The sequence below is a fragment of the Malus domestica genome, chromosome 03, assembly GCF_042453785.1.
Source record: "Malus domestica chromosome 03, GDT2T_hap1".
NCBI lineage: Eukaryota > Viridiplantae > Streptophyta > Magnoliopsida > Rosales > Rosaceae > Malus > Malus domestica.
Genome location: NC_091663.1, coordinates 1,362,869 through 1,378,341, shown reverse-complemented (window position 1 = coordinate 1,378,341; position 15,473 = coordinate 1,362,869). Strand labels below are relative to the sequence as shown.

The following is a 15,473-nucleotide window of genomic DNA, read 5'->3' as shown; positions in this document are numbered from 1 at the left end:
TTGACCACAAAAGATGCCAAAAGAGAGAAGACGTTTTGATAATATTAAATTTGTGTGTTAAGCGTTAATAAGGAGAAAGAGTAACTGAAAATTAAAATATGAGACCATTATGCTTCAATAAGAAACACTTGTGCATTTTTTCGGGAGGCCGATACAACGGTTATTTCACGAGTTTTTCCGTGGAGAATAAAAATTTAGTCAACAAAAGATGCCAAATGAGGGAAGGCCATATGCTTCGATAGGACCATAACCGTGCGTTTTGAGTTCATAAAGAAAAAGAGTAACATAAAAATTAAAAGATGAGGTCATTTTGTTTCAAGAAGATCAATACTTTGTTATTCACGTGTTAGGCTTGAAAATTTGCCACATTTGAGGGGGCGTGTTGATAATGAATCTCACGTTGATAGGAGGAGGGTAAAGGAACACCTCATACTTGAATATTATTATAGTCAGTTTGGACAACTGTAATTCTGTTACAATTGTTTTGTAACTAATCATTGTGTTAGTGGGTTAATCTAGTATTATTAGTCACTAAGCTTATTTAGCAAAGTGTATGTATACTCAGTTGTAATTACTTCCTCGTAAAGTAATGAAATACAAAGAGCATTCTTTCTATCTGAGGGGCTTTGCATGAAATTATAAGTAAGTTTGACTACTCTCCATATTGCCAATTGGTTTTAAGGTGGAATCTCAACTTTCTTCACCGAAGTCTAGAATTGTCATTAGCAGCTACAAATTAAAGCCATGGCCATTGTTTTCACAAAGCCGTGAAGACAAGGTCGTCACAGACTGCAGATGTTCATTTTGAATTCTTAGTCTCCTACACTAACCAGTGTGTTTGGAGTTGCGCTCGCGGCTAAAAACTATTTTCAACAAGTTCTTGCCAATAAAAAGGATCATAATTCAAAGCCCCCTTCCTACAGAGGTAAGACTATGGAGTAGAGACGGTGGCGCGAATGCTAAACAGTAAAAGAGAGGCCGCAAACTTCATCAGTACCAATCGCTTAGGCAAACACACAGTTTCCTAGCAAACTTTATAATTCTTAACAATATACCATAAACTAAAGCAAGACTTGTAGAGGAAAACCACTTAAGTCCACTAACAAAAGATTAATAACCCCAGTTTGGATGTAATGCAAATAACGCCGGTTTTAACCAGTTCTGGTATATGGGAATGGATACGGTGGAACATGTACTTCCACTTTTCCTTCAAGCATCTGCACAACCTTCCTCATAGTAGGCCTAAGAGACGGGTTTTCTTGAATGCACCAAAATGCAGCCGTCACGAAAATTTGCAGTTTCCATCGTTCAAGAAAGGTCCGGGGTTCATAATCTACTACAACATGTAGTTCTCCATTAACGTAGCAATTGTACACCCAATCTCTGAAATTTGCTTTCTCTTTGCAGTTATTTTCCACATCAACGCTTCTCTTGCAAAAAATGATCTCCAGCAGTACAACGCCGAAGCTGTACACGTCAACTTTGGTAGTGATTGGCAACATATGAAACCACTCAGTTGCAATATAACCTTTGTTCCTCGAATGGCAGTATGAATCTGGTGCTGATTCATCGTCAAAATTGCCAATCCAAAATCAGAGTTATAGCATTGTAATAATCATCGAGAAGTATGTTCTCTGGCTTTATATCACAATGGATAATTTGCGTGCTGCAGTCTTCATGCAAGTAAAGAAGTACTCTAGCAACTCCATGAGCAATTTCAATTCGCTGTCTCCAACTCGGTTTCACGTCAGCGAAAACAAAGCTTGCTAATGGGCCATTGCTCAAGAATTCATAAACTAGTAAGCTGTGTTGCCCCTTATCACAATATTCGAAAAGGTGAATTAGATTCTTGTGGTGTGTCTGACCAAGTGCCTTCAATTCTGTCATAAATTCCTTCTCAATGTCATGCTGTACATAGTTTAGCTTCTTCACCGCCACTAATTCGACACCAGAATAAATTTGCATTACCCATTTGTAAATAACTCCAAAAGCACCCTGTCCTAGTTCTTCCTTGAATCCGTTTGTAGCTTCTCGAATCTCTTCATAGCTAAAAGAATGCAAAATTTGAATCGGAATATGTTCTGGACTCGAATTTTCTTTCAGGTTGGCTGGGGAATTTGCTGATGGAAGTTTGCACTGTATTTTGTATTTGTTGAGTGGCCTGCTCTTATTGAGCACACAGATCTTCGAGTGGTGAACGACTAACTTTTTGTTGGTTCAAGGAAAAAGTTAGAGGTTTTTCCAAGCATTATTTGAATAAGGATCATTTTGCTCCTGGTTGAGCTCTGGGACCGATGCACTAGAAGGACACAGCTCCCTCGGATGAGCAGGATCAGAACATTTGGCACAGACATGCTGGCTTGACGGAGGGATGCCAAGATCCTGCATGAGTGACTCGAGTTTATTTTCCAAAACTGAGATTTTATCAACTAATCCAGTACTATCATCTACATCATCCACACCTGTCTTTGAAGTTCCTTCGTTCCCGCACCGCTGGTCATTTGCAAGTGAATCAAAAAGGTCAAACGCCTCCTGCCACATTTTATTCATTAATGTACGTCCACAAGTTGAATCAACCATTCTTTTTTCTGGAAGTGTGAGTCCCTCGTAGAAACAATGCACCTGCATCGAGTCAGTAACGCCATGATCTGGACACTTGTATAATAGTTTCTCGAATCAGTCCCAAGGTTTGTGAAACGGTTCTTGCTCTCTCTGAGCAAAGTTCATGATTGATAAAGTTTGTTTGTTATTTGGTTATGTTTTTGGATCGGTTTCTTGGGGGTAAAATGAAGAGAATTGAGAGGATATTGGAGTGTTGTTTTCAACTTCTTGGTTGTGCAGAAAATGCAGCAGCCATACTTCATTAAGTAGAGAAAATGTGTAAGGGTATGGTACATTTCCATCACCCATACTTGTGTAAAAGAGTTGGTGATTAGACAATATTTAAACACTAAAATCACCTTACTACTCGAGATTAAATCCTAGCCCTTCATTGGTGTAACATCCCACATCGCCTAGGGGAGTGATCCTTAAATGTATATTCCCATCCCTACCTAGCACGAGGCATTTTGGGAGCTCACTGGCTTTGGGTTCCGTAGGAACTCCGAAGTTAATCGAGAAGGGGGCTAGAGCACTCCCAGGATGGGTGATCCACTGGGAAGTTGCTTGTGAGTTTCCAGAAACAAAACCGTGAAGGCGTGGTCGGGGCCCAAAGCGGACAATATCATGCTACGGTGGTGGAGCGGGCCCGGAAAGTGGTCCGCCACGGGCCAGGATGTGACAATTTGGTATCAGAGCCTAACCCTGGCCGTGGTGTGCCGACGAGGACGTCGGGCCCCTAAGGGGGGTGGATTGTAACATCCCACATCGCCCAGGGGAGTGATCCTTAAATGTATATTCCCATCCCTACCTAGCACGAGGCCTTTTGGGAGCTCACTGGCTTCGGGTTCTGTAGGAACTCCGAAGTTAATCGAGAAGGGGGCTAGAGCACTCCCAGGATGGGTGACCCACTGGGAAGTTGCTCGTGAGTTCCCAGAAACAAAACCGTGAGGGCGTGGTCGGGGCCCAAAGCGGACAATATCGTGCTACGGTGGTGGAGCGGGCCTGGGAAGTGGTCCGCCTCGGGCCGGGATGTGACAATTGGGATTTAAGTGATCTAATCTGGAGTGTACATTTGTCACTCATACATTTAAACAAAAAACTAGCCGTTGGAGGCCAACCCTTCATTTCTTCTTCCTTCTTCTTCAATGCAGACAACACCCTTTGCTCAGGAGCTCCTTGCTGCATTCGACCCCTCGACTCTAGGAGCTGGTTAGCTTCCAACACTCCCTTCTAAACTGCTTCTAGGAGTCATTCCGAGCAAACCTCTCAGGTAATTGAATCTCTCCTTCAGTAATGCTTTTATGAATATGTATGCGATCTGATCTTTTGTGTTGCAATAGATTAGTTTGATTGTATTGTCCTGCAATGCTTCTCCGATGAAATGATATCTTCTTTTGATGTGCTTTGTTCTTAGATGGAAAATTGGGTTTTTGGTCATGGCAATTGCAGAGGTGTTGTCACACAAGAGTGGTGTGGCATCAACCTGTAACTTGCCAAAATCTGAGTATAAACCTTAGCCAAATAGCTTGAGTTGTTGCTTCTGATGCACTCACGTACTCCACCTCGGTTGTGGACAATGCAACACTTCGTTGCTTCACAGAGGCCCACGAAAACACCCCTGAACCAAAGGTGAAAGCGTAGCCCGATGTGCTTCTGCTATCATCTTCACTGCCATCCCAGTCACTGTCACAAGATCCAATTAGGATAGTTGACTTCCCCATTTCATACTTGATCCCATAATCTAGTGTTCCTTGCACATATCTCAGCACTCTTTTAGCTGTGCCCATATGTATCTTGCTAGGATTCTGCATAAACCTAGAAAGTAGGTTTGCTGAGAACATTAGATCTGGCCTTGTTGCAGTTAAGTACAATAGATTGCCAACAATGCTCTTGTAGAGACTAGCATCTGCAGATTCACTTCCATCCTCCTTCTTAAGCTTCTCATTTGCAATTAGGGGTGTAGAGACCGGTTTGCATCCCTTCATTCCAAACTTTTCAAGCAAAGTTTCAGCATACTTCATTTGATGAATAAAGATGCTATTTGCTTCTTGAATTACCCCCATGCCAAGAAAATGATGCAAAAGGCCTAGGTCAGTCATTTTATACCTCTTCATCATCTCTTCCTTGAACTCTTAAATCATTGCAGCATCATTTCCAGTGTAGACAACATCATCCACATAAATTGAGACAATGAGTGTTTTGTTGTTGCTTTCTATCTTGGTGTAGAGTGTAACTTCACTAGGACTTTTTTGAAATCCTTTCTCAGTGAAATAGGAATCAATCTTACTGTACCAAGCTCTTGGAGCTTGCTTGAGGCCTTAGATAGCCTTCCTTAGCTTGTACACATTCTCTGGAAACTCTTGATTTGTGAACGCTTGAGGTTGTTCTACAAACACCTCATCCTCTAACACTCCATTTAGAAATGCAGATTTGACATCCAATTGATGTAACTTCCAACCCTTCTTGGCTGCTAGGGCTATCAAGGTCCTTATGGTGTCTAACCTTGCTACTGGAGCAAAGGTTTCATTGAAGTCTACACCTGGTTTCTGTGAGTAACCTTTGGCCACCAACCTGGCCTTGTTCTTTTGCACAGAACCATCTAGGTTAAGCTTGGTTTTGTACACCCATTTAACTCCAATCACACGCTTGTCACTTGGTCGATTTACAAATTCCCAAGTATCATTATTCTCTATCATTTCAAGTTTTTCCTTCATTGCTTTCTTCCAAGCTTTGTCATTCTTAGCTTTTTCATATGTTTTTGGTTCCACTACACAGTAATTACATGTAGCATATATCTCATCCAAGCTTCTCAACCTCACTGGAGTTGAACTTGGAGTTGTTATCTGTGATTGACTCGGTTGTGGACTCATGCTAGCTTGCTGTGGAGTCTCTTGTATGTCACCATTCTCTATCACTTCTTCTTGAACTGAGATCTCCATAGACTTCCTTGTTTGCCTTTTGTTGAGGTCAAGTTGTAGAGAGACACTGTTCTTTTCTTTTACCCTTGTTTCCCAGTTCCACATTGAGTCTTCATCAAAGATAACATCCCTTGATAAGATTATCTTTTGAGTCAACACATTATAAACTATGTACCCTTTCTCACTGGTACCATAGCCTACAAAAACACCCTTATTACTTGATTTCTCTAACTTGTGCCTTAGTTGGTGAGGGATAAGAGTGTAGCACACTGAGCCAAACACTCTCAGATGCTTCATAAAAGGTTTCCTTCCACTGAACACTTTAAATGGGGTCTTCTTGTTCAATGCTTTAGTAGGGCACCTATTCAATAGGTACACTGAGATGTTCACAGCTTTACCCTAGAATGTATAAGGCATGTTCTTCTCATGCATCATAGACTTAGCCATTTCAAATATAGTCCTATTCTTCATTTCTGCAATCACATTCTGTTGTGGTGAATATGCCACAGTGAGTTATTTCTCCAACCCCACATCTTCACATAATGCATTGAACTTATGTGAGGTGTACTCACATCCCCTATTACTTCTCAGTCTTTTGATTTGGTATCCACTTTGCAATTCCACCATTGCCTTGAATTTCTTGAATATTTTGAATACCTCATACTTGAACCTCATGAAATACACCTAACACATATGTGAGTAGTCATCAATGAAGGTTAGGAAATACATGTTTCCACTGATTGCTGTTGTTTGCATTGGTCCACACACATATGTGTGAATCAATTTGAGTGGCTTTGTTGCCCTCCAAGCCTTGCCAACTTCAAATGGATCCCTATGATGCTTCCCAAATGCATATCCTTCACAGGTTTCATTGCAGTGATCCATCTTAGGTATCCCTTGTACCATTTCATACTTTTGTAGATTTTCTAGGCTTGTCATGTTTAAGTGACCAAACATCTTGTGCCATAGTTTCATAGAACCTGTCACACTTGCTTTCCTTGCCACTTCTTCTAAGTACTTCAACACAAGTGGAAAGCTTCTGTTTTTCGCTTCCACTTTGGTCACCAAATTTGATAGGGATCTGTCATCATAGATCTCAACCACAGTTCCCCCAAAGAGTAGGAAATACCCATGCTCCATCATTTGACCTACACTAAGTAGGTTTTCATCAAGTCCTGGCACTAGCATCACCTTCCTTATGCATCTTCTTCCTTTCTTAGTGTTGATAACCAGAGTTCCTCTTCCAGTGGCCTTGACAATGTTTCCATCTCCCATTTTCACTTTTCCAATGAAGTTTGTGTCAATGTCAATGAGTAATGACTCATGTGCAGTCATATGGTTGCTGGAGCCACTATCAATGTACCACACTTCATTGTTTTTCTCCATTTTTGCACTGAAAGCATAGAACACATTTGCTTCTTCCTCCATTTGGTTTGCACAGTTCACTTGTTGCACATTCTTTGATCTGCAGTCCTTCATAATGTGCCCAAACCTGTCGCATTTGTGGCACTTTGAACCAACACTCTCCAAGATGAAATTTGTCGCAATGCTTGCATTGTTGTTTGGTTCTTGGACCTGCATTAATGTTGCTGCCTTGGTTAGGTCTAGAGTTGTGATACCCTTTTCCTTCCCATTTCTTGTTCTTGCCCTTCCACTGTGGTTTCTGATTACTTGCACTGGCTTGACTACCAGATCCAACATTGATTGATTGAAAGGCTTTCTCAGGTGCAAAATCAGCATGCCTCTCGAGTCTTTGGTCAAAAGCTCTTAAAGATGTCATCACATCTTGCACACTAAGAGTTTCAGTGTCTTTGGTTTTTTCAATAACACTCACTATTGAATCATAGGGTTTAGTCAAACTAATTAACAGTTTTTGGACAATTCTTTCATTAGGCAGTTCCTCACCATATGTTTTCATCTTGTTTACAACATCAAACAGCCTAGTGAAGTAGTCTTTTAACAGCTCATTTTCCCTCATTCTTGTATACTCGAAATCTCTTCTAAGGGACTGAAGTTTTACCTTTCTGACTTTAGTGTCTCCTCTGTACTCTTGCTATAAAACTTTCCAAGCTCCCTTTGCGGTTCATTTGCTATCCTCGGAAAAATGGTGGCTAAGACAACACCTTGAATGATTCCAAGTGCTCTAGCATCATCCGTCTGATTATACTTCAGTGTTTTGAGTTGTGTTTCAGTGAGATCCTCCTCTAGAGCATTGATCTCCATCTCAGGTAGTTCATACTCGTGTTGAACCATATCCCATAGATCATAGGATTTGAAAAGGGTTGTCATTCTTATTCTCCAAAAATCATAATTCTCCCCATTAAAGACTAGAGCTTTTAGCTCACTGCTACTGTTGGATCCCTTCATTTTCAGAATTGTTTGTTGATTGTTGTTGTTGAGGACATTTCGTTGGTGCTCCCAAAAGTCTTAACTTTCACAGATTACGCCCAAAAAGTTTTCAGATCATAAACTGAGCTCTGAGGCCATGATAAAGTTTGTTTGTTTGGATGATTTTTGGTTATGTTTTTGGATCGGTTTCTTGGGGGTAGAATGTAGAGAATTGAGAGGATATTGGAGTGTTGTTTTCAACTTCTTGGTTGTGCAGAAAATGCAGCAGCCATACTTCATTACGTAGATAAAATGTGTAAGGGTATGGTACATTTCCATCACCCATACTTGTGTAAAAGAGTTGGTGATTAGACAATATTTAAACACTAAAATCACCTTACTTCTCCAGATTAAATCCTAGCCCTTCATTGAGATTTAAGTAATCTAATTTGAAGTGTACATTTGTCACTCACACATTTAAACAAAAAACTAGCCGTTGGAGGCCAACCCTTCATTTCTTCTTCTTTCTTCTTTGATGTAGACAACACCCTTTGCTCAGGAGCTCCTTGCTGCCTTCGACCCCTCGACTCTAGGAGCTGGTTAGCTTCCAACAATGATTTCTCTCCTTCGTTGGATAATGTTATGCCGGGGAAAGTATTTCTCGAGGAATTTCTGTGCTAATTGCTCCCAATTGGATGGATTCGGGCGGCAAAGAGTAGAGCCATGAATTGGCTTGATCTTTCAGCGAAATAGGGAACAGCTTCAATCTCACAACCTCTTGATTGACCCGGTTGATTCCGAAAATCTTACATAAGTCATGAACTCGTAAATGTGCAGGTATGGATTTTCGTCAGACATCCCGCAAAAGGTAGGCAACATCTGAATCCATTCAAGCTCCAATTGAAGTGAACCTTGTACCTCCGGTATAACAATGCATGATCGACAGTCGAATGTTGGCATCAAGTAGTCCTTTAAGGTACGAGGGGGAGCAGCAGCAGGTTGTGACGCCATCGATCTCCTCTTGTTCTTCTTCTAGCTCCTCTGGTACGGGTAGGAGCAGTTGCTATGATATACCGGAAAACATAAAAATTGTCATTGAAATTAACGTAAAATTTAATTCAAAGTAAAGCCCACAATCCTGCAGCGATGCCAAAAACTTGTGTATTTTAGATATATTGAAAAATAGAGATATAGATAAATCTAAAAACAAACTATAATCGCAAGTGCACAAGATCACGTCCAATTTACCATGGCAAGCACGAGGTCATTCCGACAGATTGATTAAAATTTTAACCTTGAATTCAACTTCCAACCTAGAATTGTAAGTGATCCTTTACCACAGTGGTGGAAAGATGTTAAGCCCTTGCATGTAGGCGTGGGTTCAAACCCCGTCGGTGGCTAATCTAACATCTAATCTAACAAAATCTATTATCTGACAACCTAGAATTAACTCTTAATTAACCTAGAATTGCTTCACCATTATTAAGAATACAACTGTGAACACGGAAAATTCCTGAAACGAAAGAGACAAGAACAACGTGCACAAACAAATATTTGTATTTGATGATTTTGGGTTACAATCTCTCTCAAATTTGATCCTCTGATTCGATCTCCGTAAGGTGTTGATTTATGGATGTTTCGTTGATCCAAGGGCCGTCGGGGCTTGATCTTGGATGAACTGTTTGGAAGTTTCTTCAAAGGGCCGTGGGCTTGATCTTTGAAGGTGGATTTGAGCGGATCTTCAAGGAGCCGTTGGGGCTTGATTTTGAGGATGAATGTTTCTTCAAGGGCCGTTTGAGGCTTGATCTTGAATAACGGTGATGAGCGGATCTTCAAGGGCTTTTGGGCTTGATCTTGAAGAAACAGTGATGAACAGATCTTCAAGGGCTTTTGGGCTTAATCTTGAAGAACGGTTGGATGTGTGTGGATTTGTCGACGTTGTTGATCCAAAGGGTCGTTGGGGCTTGATCTTGGATGAACGGATGATGAACGATGGTGCTTTCTTCAAGGGCCGTCGGGGCTTGATCTTGAATTGGTGGATGATTGTTGATCCAAAGGGCCGTTGGGGCTTGATCTTGGATGAACGATGAACGAAGAACGAAGAGAGCTTTCTTGATTCTTCGGGAACCTGGATGCTTGAGAGCTTCGGAGTTTCAGAGCTTCAAAGCTTCAAGGTGTAATATGAATTGGTCTTTTAAAATGAATGAAATGGGCTTGTATTTATAGAATTTTCCAAGGCCTAATTTTGAATATAATATCCCAGATGAAATAAGTCGTTTCTGCCAGGTGTTGACACGTGTCCTATTTGATGACTTTTCCAACTCATTTCAATTTTCGTTTAATCACACTCTACGTGTAAAATTTATGTAATACATGAGCGTTGACACTTTGATTTATCGGTCAACATTTATTTACCGAAATTTTGATGTCTACAAATGCCCCCACTTCAAGGCACGTCGTATACATGTGATTGTCACGTGTAGGAGATGCGTTTTGAAGTCCCTTACTGTAGATGTCGATCCAAGGACCGTCGAGGCTTTGATCTTGAATTGGGCTGGAGATTTCTTCAAGGGCCGTTGAGGCTTGATCTTGAATTGGGCTTTGAGATTTCTTCAAGGGCTTTTGAGGCTTGTTCTTGAACTTTTGTTTGAAATTTCTTCAAGGGCCGTCGAGGCTTGATCTTGAAGGTTGAAATTGGACCACAAGGAGCTTCATGTGGTGAATGATCCTTGGCCTTGGTAGTGGGTGAATCGGCACGTATTTTGTTGCGCTTTGTTGACTTTCCACAGCTTTGATCTTGAACTGGGTTGGAGGATTTTATGGATTCCTCCACTTGTTGATTTTCCACAGCTTATTCTTGAACTAGGTTTTGATTCAAGAGTCGTAGACACTTAATCTTGAATCGGACTTGATTTCTTCCAGGGCCGTCGAGGCTTGATTTTTGAATTTGGCTGGAAGCTTCTTCAAGGGCCGTTGAGGCTTGATTCTTGAAGGTTGACTCGAACACATGACAAGCAGGCACGAGGTAAAGGTGACAACCTGTTTCTTTGTTCAATCTTTCTAATTCATACCTGAGCAGTTTGGTCAACGGTATGATCTTCAAGATTGATGAACTCTTCTTCCAATTGGTGACTTGATCTTTAAGGATTCGATTCAAGGGTGGTGAATCGGCACGTGCAGCCCACAACGCCTAGTAAGTTGACCCAAGAATTTGAGGATCAAAACAAGTTCACTGTCCTTAGGCAGATGCGACATCTTCTCGAGTTCTTCATCTCGGACTCTTTCTGCTGAGTTGACTGTGCATGCTGCATTCTTCTCTGCTTGTTTCTTCAGGTAGATATGGCAGCTTCTCGAGTTCCTCAGTTCGGACTCCTTCTGCTGAGTTGACCGTGGAGACCGCATTCTTCTCTGCTTGTTCCTTCTGCACCTTGTCTCCACATGCTGCAAGGTATCATTTTCACTTGCCTTATATGTTCTTCAGGCAGATGTGGCAGCTTCTTTGAAAGTACAGCAGCAGTGGAAGGCGAGTACTCGAGAGCAGTGCTAGGTAGGCAATCAGGGAAGGGTTCCAAGCAGTCGGTTCCTTACCCGAGTTTGAGTGGAAGTTCCGGCATATTGTTTTCTTTATCCTTGTCTTTGTAGGTAAGAACAAGGACAAAGGAAAGGACAGGGAGAACGCATGATATGAGATACTCTTGCTTTCTACCCTGGTGATATGAGATACTTTTGCTTTGGAGTCATTGGCTTGCAGAGGTACCCCAAGGAATAAGGAACATTGAATGACTCGAGAGGCTTCGTTGGGAAAGCATTTTTGGAGATGAAGAAAGGCTCTGTATGTCTGCCTTGCTATGGAAGGTGAAGGTGGACAGTTATAGGAAGTTTTTTTATACTTGTAGAGGTACTATTCTTTCACTCGTGTCGGCAACTAACGCGTGATTGAACAGTAAACTTTCACGTGCTTTCTCCTTCACCGAAAATCTTCGACAAATTGCCCGTGATTTGCGCAAAGTTAAGTGTGCATATGACAGGTGATGACGTGGCTGAAAAAGACTGGCGCCTCTTCGATAACTGGGATCGGCGCTTCGACAAATTACCCGTGATTTACGCAAAGCTGAGTTTGCGTGTGATGGGTGCTAACGTGGCTGAAAAAGACTGGCGCCTCTTCGATATTTGAGATTGGCGCTTCGACAAATTGCCCGTGATTTTCGCAAAGCTGAGTTTGCGTGTGACGGGTGTCGACGCGTCTGGAAAAGCAAGATGCTTCTCCGATTTCTGAGCTTACCTCTTCGATTTTTGAATGGCCTCTTCGAATTCTGAGCTCGCCTCTTCGATATCTGAAATCCCGTCGAGTGCTGATTTTTTTATAGAGGCACGCTGTTCGTTTCAAAGCACACTTGAATTTTACTTGTGAAAACTCCATTCTTGCACTTCTAAGATCTTGATTCGTCCGACCTATTCTTTCTTCAACACTTTGAAAATGTCAGGACCCTCCGATCGTCGTTTTGACTTGAATCTTGGTGAAGAGGCAGTCCCGCCTTCTCCAGACAACATATGGCGCCCATCCTTCATATCCCCTACTGGTCCTCTTACCGTTGGGGATTCGGTGGTGAAGAATGATATGACCGCTGCGGTGGTGGCCCGAAACCTTGTCACTCCTAGAGATAACAGACTACTTTCCAAACGGTCTGATGAGTTGGCTGTTAAGGATTCTTTGGCTCTCAGTGTGCAGTGTGCAGGTTCTGTGTCTAATATGGCCCAACGCCTATTTGCTCGAACCCGTCAAGTTGAATCATTGGCAGCTGAAGTGATGAGTCTCAAACAGGAGATTAGAGGGCTCAAGCATGAGAATAAACAGTTGCACAAGCTTGCACACAACTATGCCACAAACATGAAGAGGAAAATTGACCTGATGCAGGAATCTGATGGTCAGATTTTACTTGATCATCGGAGGTTTGTGGGTTTGTTCCAACAACATTTGCCTTCGTCTTCCAGGGCTGTACCGCTTAGTGAAGCTCCAAATGATCAACCTTTGGCTCCTCTTCTTCCTGGAGTTCCGCCGAGTGGTGAAGCTTCAAATAGTCAACCTCCAGCGCCTCTCATTTCTGGAGCTCTGCCGAGTGGTGAGGCGACACCTGATCGTCCTTGAAGATCCCCTCTTGTAAATTTGATTTGATTTTTTTTTTTTTTTTTTTTTTTTTTTGGGTACGTATAATGTAAATTTATGTAAAATTTCCAAAAAAATGAACCTTCTATTTCTCTCTATGCATTTGTTTTTTTTTTTTTTTTTTTTTTTTTTTTAATTAATTAATTATTTATTATTTATTTATTTATTCTTTTTCTTTTGGTGCTGGATGCACCAAGTTCCATCATTTTTTATTTTTTATTTTTATATATATATTTTTTTTTTTTACAAATTTTTTTTCTTCTTTCTGCACATGGTGCCCATGCACCACCAGAAACTTTTGATCTGTCATGGGGCTGTTGTTCCCCATCTTTGATCCACCATCCCATTTTCTATTATTATTATTTTTTTATAAATTTCGATGATGGGCTGGGGAATTTGCAGGGAAGGATGAAGGCGAACTTAGAGCTGGAGCTTGAGGAAGAGCTTCTCGGCCGGCTAGTCGTTTGACAGCGGTCTTTGAAGTTGTTGGCAGTTGCGAGGCAGGAGACGGAGGAGGTGGAGGTGACCTTGATGTCGGATCCAGCTAGAACCCAGAGCACAGCCACTGAGCCCAACCACTGAGCACAGCCGCTGCACCCCCGTCGTACTGCCACCGAGCACTGCCGCTGCGCATCCGTTGCACTGATCTCGAGAAGGCACTTGTTCGATGAGACTCTGCACAAATTGGGACTAGAGAAGCACAGCCTCGACAACATTCAGAAAATGCACTGGGAATCGCTCGAAAGAGAGATCGTTTCATGGGTGAAGGCCTTCAAGGAATGCACCACCGTATACTTCTCCGGCGAGCGGAAGTTCGTGGAGGCGGTGTTTGCTGACTACCCGTCCATCTCGTCGAGCCTGTTCAGCAATTTGACCAGGGGGGTGATGATACAGCTTCTCAATTTCGCGGAGGGGATTGCGATATCGAAGCGGTCGGCGGAGAAGCTGTTTAAGACGCTGGACATGTACGAGGCGTTGCAGGAGGTGATCCCCAAAATGGACAACTTGTTTCCGGCAGACTGCGTGAAAGAGTTGAAGCACGAGACCTCTAATGTCCGGACCCGCCTCGGCGTGGCAGCGATATGCATTTTCTGTGATCTGGAGAACTCAATTAAGGCCGAGACGGTTAGAAACCCGGTTCCTGGAGGGGCGGTCCATCCGCTGACCCGATACACGATGAATTACCTGAGGTACGCGTGCGAGTACAAGGATACGCTCGAATTGGTTTTTTCAGAGAGCACTCGAAGATCGAACGCGCCGATTCGACGAGTCGGCCCGAACGCGGCGAGTACGATGCAGGGGAGGGATCCGGGAACGCGAGCGACGACCAATCGCCGTTTTACTTGCAGCTGATGCGCGAGATGGACTTGCTGGACTCGAATCTCGAGACGAAAGCGAAGCTGTACAAGGACGTGGCTTTGAGCTCCATCTTCATGATGAACAACGGGCGATACATCTTGCAGAAAATCAAAGGGTCGGCAGAGATCAACTCGTGTATAGGCGAGACGTGGTACCGTCGGCGGTCGTCGGATCTGAGGCAGTACCACAAGAACTACCAGAGAGAGACGTGGGACCGGCTGCTGCAGTGTTTGAGCCACGAAGGGCTGAGCGTGAACGGGAAGGTGGCGAAGCCGGTGTTGAAGGAGAGGTTCAAGAGCTTCAACGCCTTGTTCGATGAGATCCACAAGACGCAAAGCACGTGGGTGGTGAGCGATGAGCAGATGCAGTCGGAGGTCGGGTAGAGATTCGATTGTGCGTGGAGGGAGAGACGGTGCCGGCTCTGTCCCTCGATCCTCAACCACCGTCGGCAGACCAGAGAGCATCGTTTCCGGTCGCCGGAGCCGAGGGAGTAGAATATGCAGGCCAAGCACTCGTCGGGAAGATCGGAGAAGGGTTTGGAGTCAGATCTGGGAGTTGAGACTCTCTGGGTTGTCGGGATTTGAGTCCCCACCGCCAGGCTGCTGCTGCTGCAAACGCTGCTGAAATCCGGGAAGATTTAATGGCCAACAATTCTAAGCTGCTTTCTGCTGAAGATGGATTCAGGCTGAACAATCAGACTTCTGGTCTTAAACACAATAACTTTGAGAATTCCTCAACCTCCGAAATTTGCCAAGAATCAAAAGATAGTGCCATCAGAGGAGAGGACCGGGCCTGGTTGCTGGGCTTACGGTTTGGGTCGGCGGAGAGATGGAGACGGGCCTGTAATTGTAGCTGGGCTCATTGGTTTTGGAAAGATGGCTTGTCAGGTTGAGAGAGAGAACCAGGCATGGGCTGGTGCCTTTTGGTTGCTGCTGGGCCTAGAGATACATATATCCTTTTTTTTTTTTTTTTTTTTTTTTTTGTAAATACATAATAACATATATTTTTTTTCTTTTCTTTTTTTTTTTTGTAAATACATAAAACATATATCTCCCTTTTTTTTTTTTTTTTTTTTTGTTGGCACAAAGAAATTGTAATAGCAT

General features: G+C 42.8%; 1 pseudogene; it reads left to right on the top strand.

Moving 5' to 3' along the window:
* Positions 1–12,769: 12,769 nt before the first annotated feature.
* On the top strand, positions 12,770–15,141 carry LOC139194321 (exocyst complex component EXO70C2-like; annotated as a pseudogene).
* Positions 15,142–15,473: the final 332 nt, after the last annotated feature.